This window comes from Arachis duranensis, chromosome 3 (assembly GCF_000817695.3).
Source record: "Arachis duranensis cultivar V14167 chromosome 3, aradu.V14167.gnm2.J7QH, whole genome shotgun sequence".
Classification (NCBI taxonomy): domain Eukaryota; kingdom Viridiplantae; phylum Streptophyta; class Magnoliopsida; order Fabales; family Fabaceae; genus Arachis; species Arachis duranensis.
In genome coordinates this window covers 6,587,057-6,601,352 of record NC_029774.3, presented here as the reverse complement: position 1 = coordinate 6,601,352, position 14,296 = coordinate 6,587,057, and the positions used below count along the sequence as shown (strand labels likewise).

Here is a 14,296-nt window from a genome sequence, read left to right as displayed (position 1 = left end):
ATTGTTGTTTCCAGCCATGAAGCAGTCTTTGTCATCTCCTTCAGATTCTTCTTCTTCATTTGAGTCATTCTCAAGATCCTCTCAAGCTGCCATGAGTACTCTCTTCCTTTCCTTCTTCCTTTTGTCATCCTTTTTTAGCTTTGGACAATTTAGCTTGAAGTGTCCAGCCTCCTTACAGTGATGGCACGTCACTTTGCTTAAGTCGATCTTGTGCTCCTTTGAACTTGAACCTTTGTATTTGCCCTTGTTCTTCATCATTCTTCTAAATCTCCTAGCAAAAAACAAAAGTTCGTCATCTGAAATACCATCACTAGACTCACTCTCTTTCGATTCTATTTGTGACTTGAGGGCTATTCCCTTTTTCTTTGAGTCTGTGTTTGTGTGTGTGGCTTCATAGGCAAGGAGTTTTCCTCTCAGCTCATCATAGGTTATGGGACTTATGTTGTTACTCTCGGTTAGGACAGTGGCAGTGTTTTCCCATTCTTTTGTGAGGTTTCTAAGGAGTTTTCTCACCAAGGTTTGTTCTGCATAGTTTGTACCCATAACATCAAGGTCATTGATTATGATTGAGAATCTCTCAAACGCTTCATCAATGCTTTCTCCATCCTTCATGCTAAACATTTCGTACTCTTTTCGCAGCATATCAATCCTCGTTTCTTTTACTTGTTTGGTGCCTTCGTGTGTAACCTGGAGTTTTTTCCAGATTTCTTTGGCTATCTTGCATCTAGACACCTTCCGGTACTCTTCAAAACTAATAGCACAGTGAAGAAGGTTGATTGCTTTAACATTCAGCTCTATCTTCTTCTTATCATCTTCATTCCATTCAGCTTCTTCTTTTGGAGTCACCACTCTATCAGCACTTGTTTTTGTTGGGATCTTTGGACCGCTTACAACGATCTTCCATATGTTATAGTCAATGGATTGGATGAAGATCCTTATCCTTTCTTTCCAGTAGGAATAGTTCTTCCCGTTGAAGAAAGGTGGCCGGTTGTTTGACTGGCCTTCAGTGAGGGTGTAAGCAACTGTGGTTGTGCCCAAGTTGTTTACCATTGGATCTTTTCTCCAAGTGGTTAAGCTTGATTCTTGAGACCTTAGCTCCTGATACCAATTGAAGGTTGTGGTAGGCTTAGAGAAGGGGGGTTGAATCTATGCCTTCTTTTTAAGTTGCTGTTATTACCCTTTTAAAATAGATTTGCAATTCTGATTCTGTTTGAACTCAACAGCCGAAATTTATGAGACAATTTATTTTTGTCTCATGATTATCAGAAAACAGAACACAGCAGAGAAGAGAAAAGCTAACACCAGCAAGTATCCTGGTTCGGTTGCCTTGAGTTATGCAACCTACATCCAGTCTCCTCCACAACTATGGAAGAATTTCACTATAGTTAACAGTATTACATACACCAATAACACAAGATTGACCCAATCCTTTCACACTCAAGTTCTAACCTAACTTGACATTGGCTATCCTAATACCTAACTATTCACTCTTAGTGCTAACCCAACTAAGAAATGGATACCTTACAGGTACAAGATACAAGACATAGACATACCTAAAGAAATCTGAAAATAACTCTAGGCTTTTCTCTCAAGTGTTTCACTCAGCCTTTTTACACTCATGGCTTTTACATGAACTTTTTCACAATGCATTTTCTCACAAGAAATTATAGAAAGATAAACATAGAAAACTACATTACAATCAGTAAAACATGAAGGAGATTGACTTCATCAACAACCTCTTTGCTATGTTAAAAACCAGCTTTGCAAACCTCTGATTTAGTTCTTCAATATTGGCCGAATGCTTCTTTGATAGAGAGCATTATCCAAGTAGAAGAACTTCACAGGGAATACTTCACAGAACACAACTCTCAAACTCTGGTTTTCTCTCCTTAGTTCTGAATGAGCAGGAAGTCTTCTTTTATTCTCCTTGCATGTTGCTGGGATCTTCTCCCAAGGTCAACTTCTTGAGCTATGTGCTTCACCAACTCACCTTTCACTTTCTTCCATTTACCTCCAAAAATGGAATGCTGGAACAGACCATTTTTTGCTTGACCGAAAGCCTTAGATCAGCAAAGATACAAGTTTCAAAGGTAAACATGAATCTAAACCATTGATGATGTGCTTTGACTCCAAGAAACTTTGTGAACCCTTGATTTACGGCAACAGTGATCAAAGGCTTCTTTCTTCATTTAACCAGAAATGGTTATGAGGGGAAAAGAAGTTTCAGCAAGTTACTTTGGGGTACCAATAATGGAAAGATCTTTCTAATTTGTCTAAGATCTGATTTTGCCCTAGCTTCTGATTTCTTCTTCTTTCTCTTTGTAGCTAACCCCTATCTTAGCCATTGAAAACCAACTTGGTCCCCAAGATACACTTGTGATCGTGGATGCACAGCAGTGTAGAACAGAGAACACTTTTTCCATTTGTCCAAAAATGGTAAAACAGAAGATTTGAAATGAAGTGAAGAAAGTAAGTTGCATGCAAATGGAAATAAACCATCTTTTAATTTCTGACTTAGTTTGATGTGGGTGATTAGATATTTGCTTTCTGAATAAGCTTTCTCTTTCTTTTTTTTTGTTGAAATGAGTAGGAACGTCGAAGCTTTCTTTCTTGTGTTTTGTTGCTGACCAAAGCAATAAGAGAGAGTGAAGACTTCAATCTTGTATGAGAAACTTGGTGGGATCAACTTGGGTGAGCAACTCGGGCTTGGATTGGCTTTCTTCATTCATGCAACCCGTTTGCTTTCTATTCATCACCTTTGGGCTTCTATTATTTTGTGACCCAATAGAATAGATTCAGCTTGCTTTGAGTTGGGCTATTGTTGATTAGTAGCCTTCCAACCTTGTTTTTATTTTCATCCAATTGGGCTGCTCTTAATTTTAAAAAAAATTCTTATCTTTTCAAAACTTTTTCAAAAATCAAATCTTTTTCATTTTATTATTATTATTATACAAATTTTTTAATTTAATTTTCAAAAAAATATGATTGAATCTTATTATTATTATTATATGTCACCTTTATTATTATTATTGTTATTATTATTACGCTTATTCTTATTATTCTCATCATCATTGATATTCTTATTATTATACGAACAAAAATAATTTAATTTTTTAAATCAATATATTAATATTTTTATGTCTTTGAAGCTTTTCTAAAATTTTCTTTCTTATATTTTTAATCTTAGCTTTCCTAAAATTTATGCATATAAGAAGGTAAAAGACGAAGTTGTAAAGGGCTTGAATAATATTATTGGATAATGGATAATAATTAAACCTAGATTTTCTATTTGGATGGATTGTGGGTATGACCCATGTGACAAATTCCAAAAATATAAAAGCTATTCATTAATTTGTTCAAAAAAAAAAAACTGTCATTATAAGATTGGTCCAACTAAACTATGTTAGGACCAGTCTGCAAATATATTTAATTTTAAGTTAAAATTAGTATTTCTAACAAGTTTAGTATAAATACAATTTAAACTATTCATTTGGAATATTTTTGCATGGTCTTTTAGGATTATCCTTTCTCCGCCAAGACATTCTCTAACTTCATTCAATTTGTCTTATGGCTGGTTCTACTATAGGAAAGAATAATGTGGCCCACTAAGAACCTAGGAGGTTTTATAAAATAAAAAAGTTGTAAAGTTTGATTTATAAATATTAAATTAGCTCAAAAGCTGTGTTTTAAGAAAGTGTTTAGAAATAAATTTGCTGATAATTTAGATTATCAATGTAAATACTGAAAATGGGCAAAACAACGTCGTAAGAAGAGCCATATACGATCGAACAAGAAAAAGAACAGTTGTAGGGAGAAATTGCTTCGACTGAGCTACAAAGAAGGAATATCTTCGGCTACTTGATCAGACGAACTAGGGTCGAATCTCAACATACTCATATCAACATCTCTCTGTTGCGTCTTCCATCCACTAGATCCAGAGATTCAGATCCACAAGGTTAGTGCAGTTTTTTGCTGTATGAATGTTTGAGCTAGGAATTGGGGAAGCCTTAACGACAACCCCTAATCTTTAATGAGTGCTCTATATTTCACCATGCTAATTTTCTTTCTTTCGTTGGAGCAAACAGACGTGTCTGGGTTGTTTTTCACGATTTTAGTGGTTTGTAAAGTGAATTTTGTGTTGAAATGTGATAATGTGTTGAGGTGTTGTGCATTTCTTTGGTTCAGGGAGGCTTACCCTTTCGAAGTAGTGCAAGCTGAGATCTTTTGAGCGTACTTTACAATATTGATAAGTGGTAACTAAGAGTTTTGTTACACTCTCCTGCTTCTGTAAGAAAAATTAAGGAAAAAAAAATAGAGAAGGGTCTATGCAAAATATTGACTTGAGAAAAAAAAATTATTTGTTTATTTATTTATATACTGATTATTATTTGCAGGTTTTATAAGATGAATTGAATTGTTCATAATGTTAATAATAGGCTAGGATTTGATGAGATTGAACGGATAAGGAAATAAATGAAATGATTGAACTTGAGTGAAATGGTGTTGTTCAAATTCAAACAATGAAATGGGAAAAATAATTTTATATGACTAACTCCTATGGAATTTGAAACACACAGCTGTCTTTTTATTTCTGTGATTCTTTTATTAGTCTTTATGTTTTTTTTTCTAATGTTTTCACTATTTTTAAACTTAAGTTCAATTTCTAAATATCTTCGTTGAGATAAATACTACTTCTGACTTAAATTTTATACATTTATTATTACTTTCTGATGCATTCTATTATCATAAATTCACAACCACGAGTATAAATTCACTTTTATTGTTGAGGGGGACTTTTTTGTTACGAATCTTTCGGTTTATTTTATGAAATGGGAGAATAAGAATTGAGGGATGAAAAGGAAAAATTACGAGTAAGTTAATGATGAAAGGGGGAAGAAGAAAGGAATTGTACTTTCTGTTATAAGTGAAAATTCTTCCGGGCGGATATATTTTATTTGTATAAAGAGAGTTGGTTAAATATCCTTCTGAAAAACTTTGTCCTAACTTAATTTTGTATTTTTGTTTGGCAAAGTTTTGAAAATAATAATTTCAAGAATGTTTCATATTCATAATGATGATGAGGTAAGGGCATTGTTCATGCTGCTCTCCAACTCAAGCAATTATTACACTTATATTTTATCAATATTCATCTTTTGTTGCTCTCTAATTTTTATAAATTCGGTTTCAATTCTTCTTTTTATAATGTTGGATACTCTCAAAACTGGCAACTTTTTCCTTTTTGTATTTTGCTCACCAACTATTTGTAATTTTGTTTCTTTATTAGTGTTAGCGTGTTCAGAGAGTGAAAGAGACATGGGAATTCAAGTGGAAGAGATGCAATGCACTATAGCCGTTACGTTTGGGCTATGGGGATAAAGTGTTGAGGCATCCCATTTGGTTCATAATTACATATTAGTATAAATAAAATCATATTAATAGTTATAGAATTAAATCAAAATTAATTTTTTTATAAACAACTTAATCTTGATTTTGATTTTAATTTTAATGACAACATTAATATTCTCAATAAAATATAATTTTGGAGACAAATATTTAATTTCAATTACATCAGACTCATGTTACTTCCAACTGTTATAATCACTTTTTGAATATGATGGATGGACTTCTCCATCAAAAAGTACTGCTGCATCTGCATAATCTTTTCCAGTAAAAATCTCTTCATGACTTATCCAATTTGCTAAATTATCTATTTTTATTATTATGTATTTTTTTAATTCAAAATTCCTTTTTAATTCTTGAACACAATTTTTTAGTAGCATAATTATTTTTAAATAATAGATTTCAGTATTTCGTATAAAAATATATATTGATTATTTATTATTTTTGCATTAACTTGATGTTACAAAAATATAAAAAGGAATTTTTCTAAACTCTAAATCCTAAACACTAAAATTTAAAACCTAAACGCTAAATCCTAAACCCTAAACCCTAAATCCTATAACTTAAACTCTAAATCCTAAACTCTAAACTATCACTTTTAATACTCTGATCCTTACACCCTAAACCCTAAACCCTAAACACAAACGATCATTTCTAATACTCTAACTCTTAACCCCTAATCCATAACTCCTAAACCCTAAATCCCTAAAATCTAAACCCTAAACTATAATTTCTAATCTTGTAACCCTTGTACCATAAACCCTAAACTCTAAACTATCATTTCTAATACTTTAACTCTTGCATCCTAAACCCTAAACCCTAGATTCTAAACACTAAACTATCATTTCTAATCTTGTAACCTTTGTACCATAAACCCTAAACTTTATACTCCAAACCCTGAATCCTAAACTATTATTTCTAATACTTTAACCCTTGTATCATAAATCCTAAACCCTAAACCTAAACTATTATTTTTAATACTCTAATCCCTAACCCCTAAACCCTAAATTCTAAATCCTAAACTATTATTTTTAATACTCTAATCTTTGCACCGTAAATCCTAAACCCTAATCCATAACCCCTAAAACCTAAACCCTAAACTATCATTTATATTCCTCTAATCCTTGCACCTTAAACCCTAAATTCTACACTCCAAATTCTAAATCCTAAATCCTAAACTATCATTTCGAATAATCTAACCCTTGCACCACAAATTTTAAAATCTAAATCCTAAATCTCAAACTCTAAAATCCTAAGACATAAAATCCTAAACACTAATTCCTAAATGCAATACTCAATTATAAATCCTAAATTATTAGCTATAAACCTTAAACATTAAATACTAATTATAATATACAAATATTTTAATATTTATAATAACATTTACATCTAATATTTTAAAATTTATTTATTTTTCTCATGATAATAAAATTATAACATACTAAGTAAATTCTTTAAAACGATTATATTTTATATATCTTATTCACCAATATATTTTAAATTCATATATATATATTGATTATTTATTATTTTTGTATTTATTCTATGTTAATAAAAAAAATTGTTCGAATTCATCAACTAAAAATGTATATTCGTATAAACCTTTTTTAAATACATAAGTCATAAATGTTTAAAAATTTTAAATTGTAAACCCTACATTTTAGTAACTACATATGTCATGAGTAATACAAATAATAAACACAAATTTTAATAAACTACATATGTCATAAATAATACAAATAATAAAAATGTAGTATTATTATTTAATTGATCTAATTATTATTCGTAACATTCTATTAATTAGGTAAATATAGTTCAGCATTTAAATTTTTAATATATTTAAAAGTGAAAATATTTAAATTTATTTTCTAAAAAATATCAGGTGAACAAATTATTTTTGTAATCAAGTCTAAATGTCTAATCAACTAATTTTTTTATTAATTTTTAAGGTTGCGTTTGTTTACAGGCACATGACACTAAAATAGAGATACAAAAACACAAAATCGTATTTGACAGATGAGATATGAATAGAAATATTGTGTCGAGAGACACTGCATTAATGTATTTTATGTTCACTCTGACAGGAGGATATAGAGATACTAACAAGAGATATAATTTATTTTTATTTTTTCTTTTATTATTTTTTTTAATTTTTCATAATTATATTTTTTATTATTATTATATTTTTCTTTCCAAATTTATTAATTAAAAAATGATAATAATTTAGACTTTTATAAATTGTACTAGTTTATTATCAAATAAAATATAATAACACTAATTTTGTGTCTCAGTTTTTTGTATCTTGTTTACAAAGTCTTGTCTTATCTTATTTTCAAAACCAAATGCAGTTAAGCCATTAGACCAATTTAATTAAACTTAATTACCGAAATACTTTTATTATATAATATCATAGTTAGATTAATATAATAACCGAAGACAATTGAACTACACATATTATTCACAATCTAATTTTAGTCATTTTAAAATTAAAAAATAATATATTAATCTTTTTAAAATTATATTCAAGGAATTGTTATATGTTTTGGCTGAAATCAATGTTTTAATGAAACAATGTATATACTCAAGGATTATTATTATTATTATTATTATTATTATTATTATCTTATTATTAGTAGCAGCAGCAGCAGCAGCAGTAGTAGTAGTATTATTATTATTATAGTAGACACTTTTGCTTGTGAGTTTTTTTTTTTCTTGTTTACAATTTGCTTTATGAGTTTTTTTTCATAAAAGTGTAAGTAGTAACGTTACAATTTTTGTTAACTAGTGTCTAATATTAGTTTAAAATATTGGTTCTTTATACACATGTCCATTAAAGGCCCAAGTTACAAAAAGCCCATAAACTTAACCCTTCCCTAATTGCATCTAAATAACAATGCTTTCCAAGTCCAAAAAAAAAAAATGCTTTCATTCATGATTGAGGCCTCTTTATAATTATTATAAACTTTGCGTAAGAATATAAATACACATACTAACCTGTACAATTGATCAACATCCATACATTTAGAATCAAATTAAAGTGTTCTTTAAGGATCGCTTGATACTTTCACCACCATAACCAAATCCTTATTATTTTTTCTTTAAGATTCTTTTTAGTTTTTTTTTACGACACACCAGATATTTGGATGAATTCTTTTAATGTATTATTTAAAAAAAAATTCACCTGTTTTTATGTTCTGTTTTTAAATATCTTTGTATTTTATTTTTTAATAATTAATAAAATATAATTTACTATATTAAAAAAAAAATTGCTATCTGAATCTCATAAAAATTTACTATATAATTTACTTTAGCTAAAAATAATAAATTTTATTCTGTCGCCTAACAATATTAAACTAATAACGGTAAATTAAATTTACTTTTGAAAAAGTACTCGTTCTTTAAATTAGTCCCCCAAAAAATTTATTTTAATTGAATTTGTTCTTTAAAGATTTTAAATTAATTGCATTAGTTATTTTATTATTTTTTATTAATGATGTTAAAATTTGTTAATATGATATGTTAAGTGATACTACAACACACATAGGAATTTTAATTGACTATTAGTATAATAAATTTATGAAATTATATCAAATTAAAATTTAATTAAGAAGAGAACTTAAAGCATTGGAATTTTTAATTTAAGATTGATTTAATTTAATTTTATAAATTTGTCGTATTAACTATCTTTTAATGTTACTTTATATGTCACATCAATAAATTTTGATGTTGAGAATGACAGATGCACTAAACTAAGTTAAAATATTTAGAAAATAAATTTAATTAAAAAAATTTAAAGATTAATTTAAATAATGAATAATTTTTTAAAACTAATTTCACTATTTGATCAAAACTAATAAAGATTAACGTTATACTTGTGCTTCATGAACTGTTGTTAAGTTAGAATTAGTGAAGTCAATTACTCTCATTCAACGTTCTGCTTGTAAATGCATTTACAGGGATGGCAAATCCAGCTTCAACTTCTGAGACCATGGCTACTAACTACGACATCTTTCTGAGTTTCAGGGGTGAAGACACGCGTCATGGATTCACAGGTCATCTCTATGATGCTCTCTGCCGCAACGGAATCAACACCTTCATCGATGATGAGAATCTCAGAACAGGAGAAACAATTCGACCTCAACTCCTTCATTCCATTGAAGCCTCAAAGATCTCCATTATTGTTTTCTCAACAAACTATGCAGCTTCAACTTGGTGCCTTGATGAACTCGTCCAGATCCTTCGGTGTCACAGGGAAAGGTACCAACTTGTGTTTCCGGTCTTCTACAAAGTAGAGCCCTCAGATGTACGGCATCAGAGGAACACTTACAAGGAAGCCATGGATGCTCATGAAAAAAGGTTTGGCTGTCACTCTCAGAAGGTGAAAGAATGGAAGGAAGCTTTGGCTGAAACATCCAACATGAAAGGATTTCATTTAAAACAAGGGTAAGTAATAAATACCTTCTCCCCGATTGTTTTAGTGTCTAAACTCTAAATCACATTTTTAATTCTCTTATAATTGTGAGGATGGGTGGTAATGGTATGCTTGACTATTAATATAACTATACCATTATTAACTATTACAAATTGATATCCTTAATTTTCATTAATTGGTACTTCTATATTGATTTGAATCGCTATCTTGTGTACATGGTCATATAAGTGAAGATTGACTTATCAATTATTTTAATGTCAACTAAATAAATCCTTTATTAGAAGTTAGAACTGACTTATAAAGATTATCATTAAAATGTTGCATGATCATTCAATGACGAATCTCAATATTCGAAAACTGTTTGAACATCTACAGGTATGAATTCAAGTTTATTCAAGAAATTGTAGGCAAGGCATTGACTCATATACCTCCAAGACAATTGCTTATTGAGGATCATATGGTTGGATTGCAAACTCGAGTTGTAGAAGTGAAGTCACATCTATATTCTTGGTACAGGGTATTATCCAGTAGCGAATCACCCAAAACAAAGTTCTATAATAACAATACCATGTTGGGGATTGTTGGAATTGGTGGGAGTGGAAAGACGACACTTGCCAAAGCCTTGTATAACTCCATCTGCGACCAGTTTGAATGTGCTTGTTTTCTTTTCAATGTTAGAAAAATTTCAGATCAAGAAGAGGGCCTAGTACATCTACAGAAAATGCTCCTCTCAGAATAGTTCTTATAGTTCTTGACGATGTTGATAAGACAGAACAATTAAAAGCATTGGCAGGAGAATGTGATTGGTTTAGTCAGGAGACTCGAATTGTTATAACAACAAGGGATAAATATCTTCTAACAGCTCATGAAATCGAAAAGATTTACGAGATGAAATTGCTAAGTGACCCTGAATCTCTACTGCTCTTCTGTTGGAACGCCTTCAAAATGAGAAGGCCCAAAGCAAACTATGAAGACCTATCCAATCAAGCAATACATTATGCCCAGGGTCTCCCATTAGCCTTAAAGGTTATAGGGTCTAATTTGATTAATAAAAATTTAGAAGAGTGGAAGTCTGCTTTGGACAAATATGAGAAGAATCCTCCTAAAGACATTCAAAGTGTTCTTAGAGTAAGCTATGATTGTCTTGAAGGCAATGAAAAGGATATTTTTCTTGACATAGCATGCTTCTTCAATGGGAAGAAATGGGAATATGTAAAAATTGTATTAGATGGATGTGGTATGTTTACAGAAGATGGTATTAGAATACTAGTTGATAAATCTCTCGTAACTATCAAAGATGGTTACTTGAGGATGCATGATCTAATACAGAATATGGGTAGAGAGATTGTGAAGCAGGAGGCACCAAAAGAAGTTAGAGACCGCAGCAGATTATGGTTTCATGAAGATGTTCTTGAGCTACTACCGGATGATAAAGTGAGAACTACACAAACTTTCTTTCTTATTTAGCTTTTTGACTTTTTCCTGTCAGATGCAGGGTATTCTAATTATTTGTCTTCCTCCCATCAATACACATTGGAAAAGTTCTGAAAAGTTTTGTTTTATTTTATTCCCCCTTCAAGCCTTCCTCAAAATTAATAACATTTAATGTGACATATTCTTATTTCACAGGAAAATAAAAAAATTGAAGGAATAAAGCTTGTTCAATGTGAAGAACATGATTGGACTGACACTGCCTTTGAAAAGGTGAAGAAACTTAGAATTCTCATTCTTCGGAACACAAACCTTTCATGTCGGACTATTCCTCTACCTGAGCAATTAAGGCTGCTTGATTGGAAGGGGTACCCTTCAAATTCTATTCCGTCCAACTTAAAAAAAATTGTTGCCTTAAGTTTACGTCATAGTCCTCTCATGTTGGAAAAGCCGTTTCAGGTACAACTAGTTGTCTGATTCCCTTCTTATAAAAGGTTCGCTTTTTATTGTGCAGACTACTTTCTTCTAAAACTCGAAATTTATACACAAGGATCCATTTAGACTATGCGTAATTCTTGTTAATTTACACCATTAGACAACTTTTTATATATTTATATTACCTTTGTGATTAATTTAGCAAATTTTAGAAAATTCAAAATGGCACCAATAATAGACAAATAATCCAAAGACGAGACTTGACTTATATTACAAAATTGTGTTATGTCAAAATAAAGTAGTGTTTAACATATTAAATCTCTTCCCAATTTTATAAAATTTTACATGATTAATCTATATGGTTAAGTGTCTCAATTCAATGGTTGGATTCGTGGAATTCATATAATATATTGTTACCTTTTTTAATTTATTTATTTTTGTTTGCAGAACTTTAAGCATTTGACTTACATGAATTTCTCCCATTGTGAATCAATCACTCATTTTCCTAATGTATCTGAAGCCCGAAGTTTAAGAAAATTGATACTCAATGGATGCATAAACTTGGTTAGGTTTGACGAATCAGTTGGATTTCTCCCAAACCTTACATATTTGAGAGCTTCAAAGTGCACTAAATTAAGAAAGTTTCTTTCAAGAATTTGTCTGCCTTTACTAGAGCACCTTTCCTTTAACTGGTGTCGAAGACTTGGACTCTTCCCAGACATAGTGGGAAAGATGGATAAGCCATTAAAGATTTGTTTGAAAGCTACTGCTATTCAAGAGCTTCCAGATTCCTTTGTTGATCTTGTAGGACTTCTCTATTTAGATTTGACAAGTTGCGAGAAACTTGGTTATCTTCCAAGCAGCTTATTTATGCTGCCAAATTTTGTCACATTGAAAGTTGGAGGATGCCCTCAACTTGGTGGATCATTTGCAAGATTCAGAGAAAGCCTTGCAACTACTGCAGAGTGCCGTCCAAGTTTAAAAACTCTGCATTTAAGCCATGCAAGTTTATGTGACGAAGATCTTCATGTAATTATGCAGAGTTTTCCGAACTTGGAAGTCTTAAATGTTTCATCAAACAACTTTGTATCTATTCCAGCATGCGTTCAAGAATCGTCCTACTTGACAAGTTTGGATTTGAGTTACTGCCTAAATCTTCAAGAAATTCCGGAACTTCCCTCTAGTGTTAGGAAAGTGGATGTGAGACACTGCAGTTTCTTAAGTGCAAACACAACAAATATGCTATGGGCACAGGTTTGTTACTTTGAAATCATTTCATATCTTTTTAACCAACATAATGATTAAAAAGAAGAGAGAGAAAAATACTGAAGCAATATATTTGATGTGTAGGTGCGCAAAGAGATACATAAATTACAAGTTGTGATGCCAACTTCCAATACAGAGATTCCAGAATGGTGGGACTATCATGGAAGTTGGCAGGGCTATCCACAGTACCTGAATTTCGAGGTACGTGGCAAGTTCCCTGTTGTGGCTTTGGCGTTTGTGTTTGGAGAAATGAACTATCAACCTGTTGGTCTGCACTTGTCCATTGACTCTAGAGATTACTCTGCATACCAACCATCGCATAATTTCACAGTTGCCGAAAATCATGTGTTGTTGTGTGACCTACGAGTATTGTTCAGTGATGAGGGGTGGAAGAGACTTGATGCACATGCTGAGCATGGTAACAAATGGAAGACAGTGAAGGTGAAGTGTGTACCAGACATCATCCCAGTTCAATGGGGAGTGTATGTTTACAAGGAAGAAACAAGCATGAAAGGTATCCGCTTTAGTGGGTCGCCAAAATACTGGTTGGAGAGTGTACCTCGTAGTCCAGGGAGTTTGACGAAGAAGAGATTATCTTCTGCTGAGGAACTTGCCATCATTGCTAGCTTCCCAGAAAGCCTCCAAACTGTGGTAGAAAAGTTGAAGAGGCTTATGGCTCCAATAGAAGAAGACCAATGCTTGAGCTTAATGCTACAAGACGGAGATGAGGAGGACGAAAATGAGGATGATGGAGAGGAAGGGGAGTCAGACATCGAAGCTTAGAGGACACTAAAGTAATAAGGTTCCCCCATAGAACACATGCATGTGGCCATGTTGCAATATAATGAGTTAACAAGGTTGGGTGACCAATTCTCTCTACACTTGGCCTGTTTAATTTTTATTCATTGGGTTATTAATTTGCATTTTCTGATGAAGAAAAGTTGTCTTTCTTTTCATTTTTCCTGTTCTATATACATATTAGGATAATCATTGCTTCTAGTTAGAATGCTTCTTTGAAAAAGATCTTGCCAACCTATCCTTATATTTGCATTTATGTGTTTTGTGGCTGGTTTAACTAACTTGGCCAGAACATACTTCAGAATTGTTGATTTGTTAGTAGCATTATATCATGATTCAGTGACGCTTTGACAAGTCCATTTCTCTGTATAGACTTGCGTTTTGCATTATTGGCTAAGCCGAACAAATACTTTCATATGCTGACTAATAATCAAAATTTCCGATTTCAAGAAATATATTTTGAATATATCAATTAAGTAAATTAGTAGATTTTTGTACGTTTCAAATGTGTGTGTATTTGTAAATTGAACAAGG

At 31.4% G+C, this 14,296-nt stretch overlaps 1 pseudogene; it reads left to right on the top strand.

The window, feature by feature from the left end:
- The first annotated feature begins 9,304 nt into the window (after window positions 1–9,304).
- LOC110278393 (disease resistance protein Roq1-like) lies at window positions 9,305–14,267 on the top strand (annotated as a pseudogene).
- The last annotated feature ends 29 nt before the right edge of the window (window positions 14,268–14,296 follow it).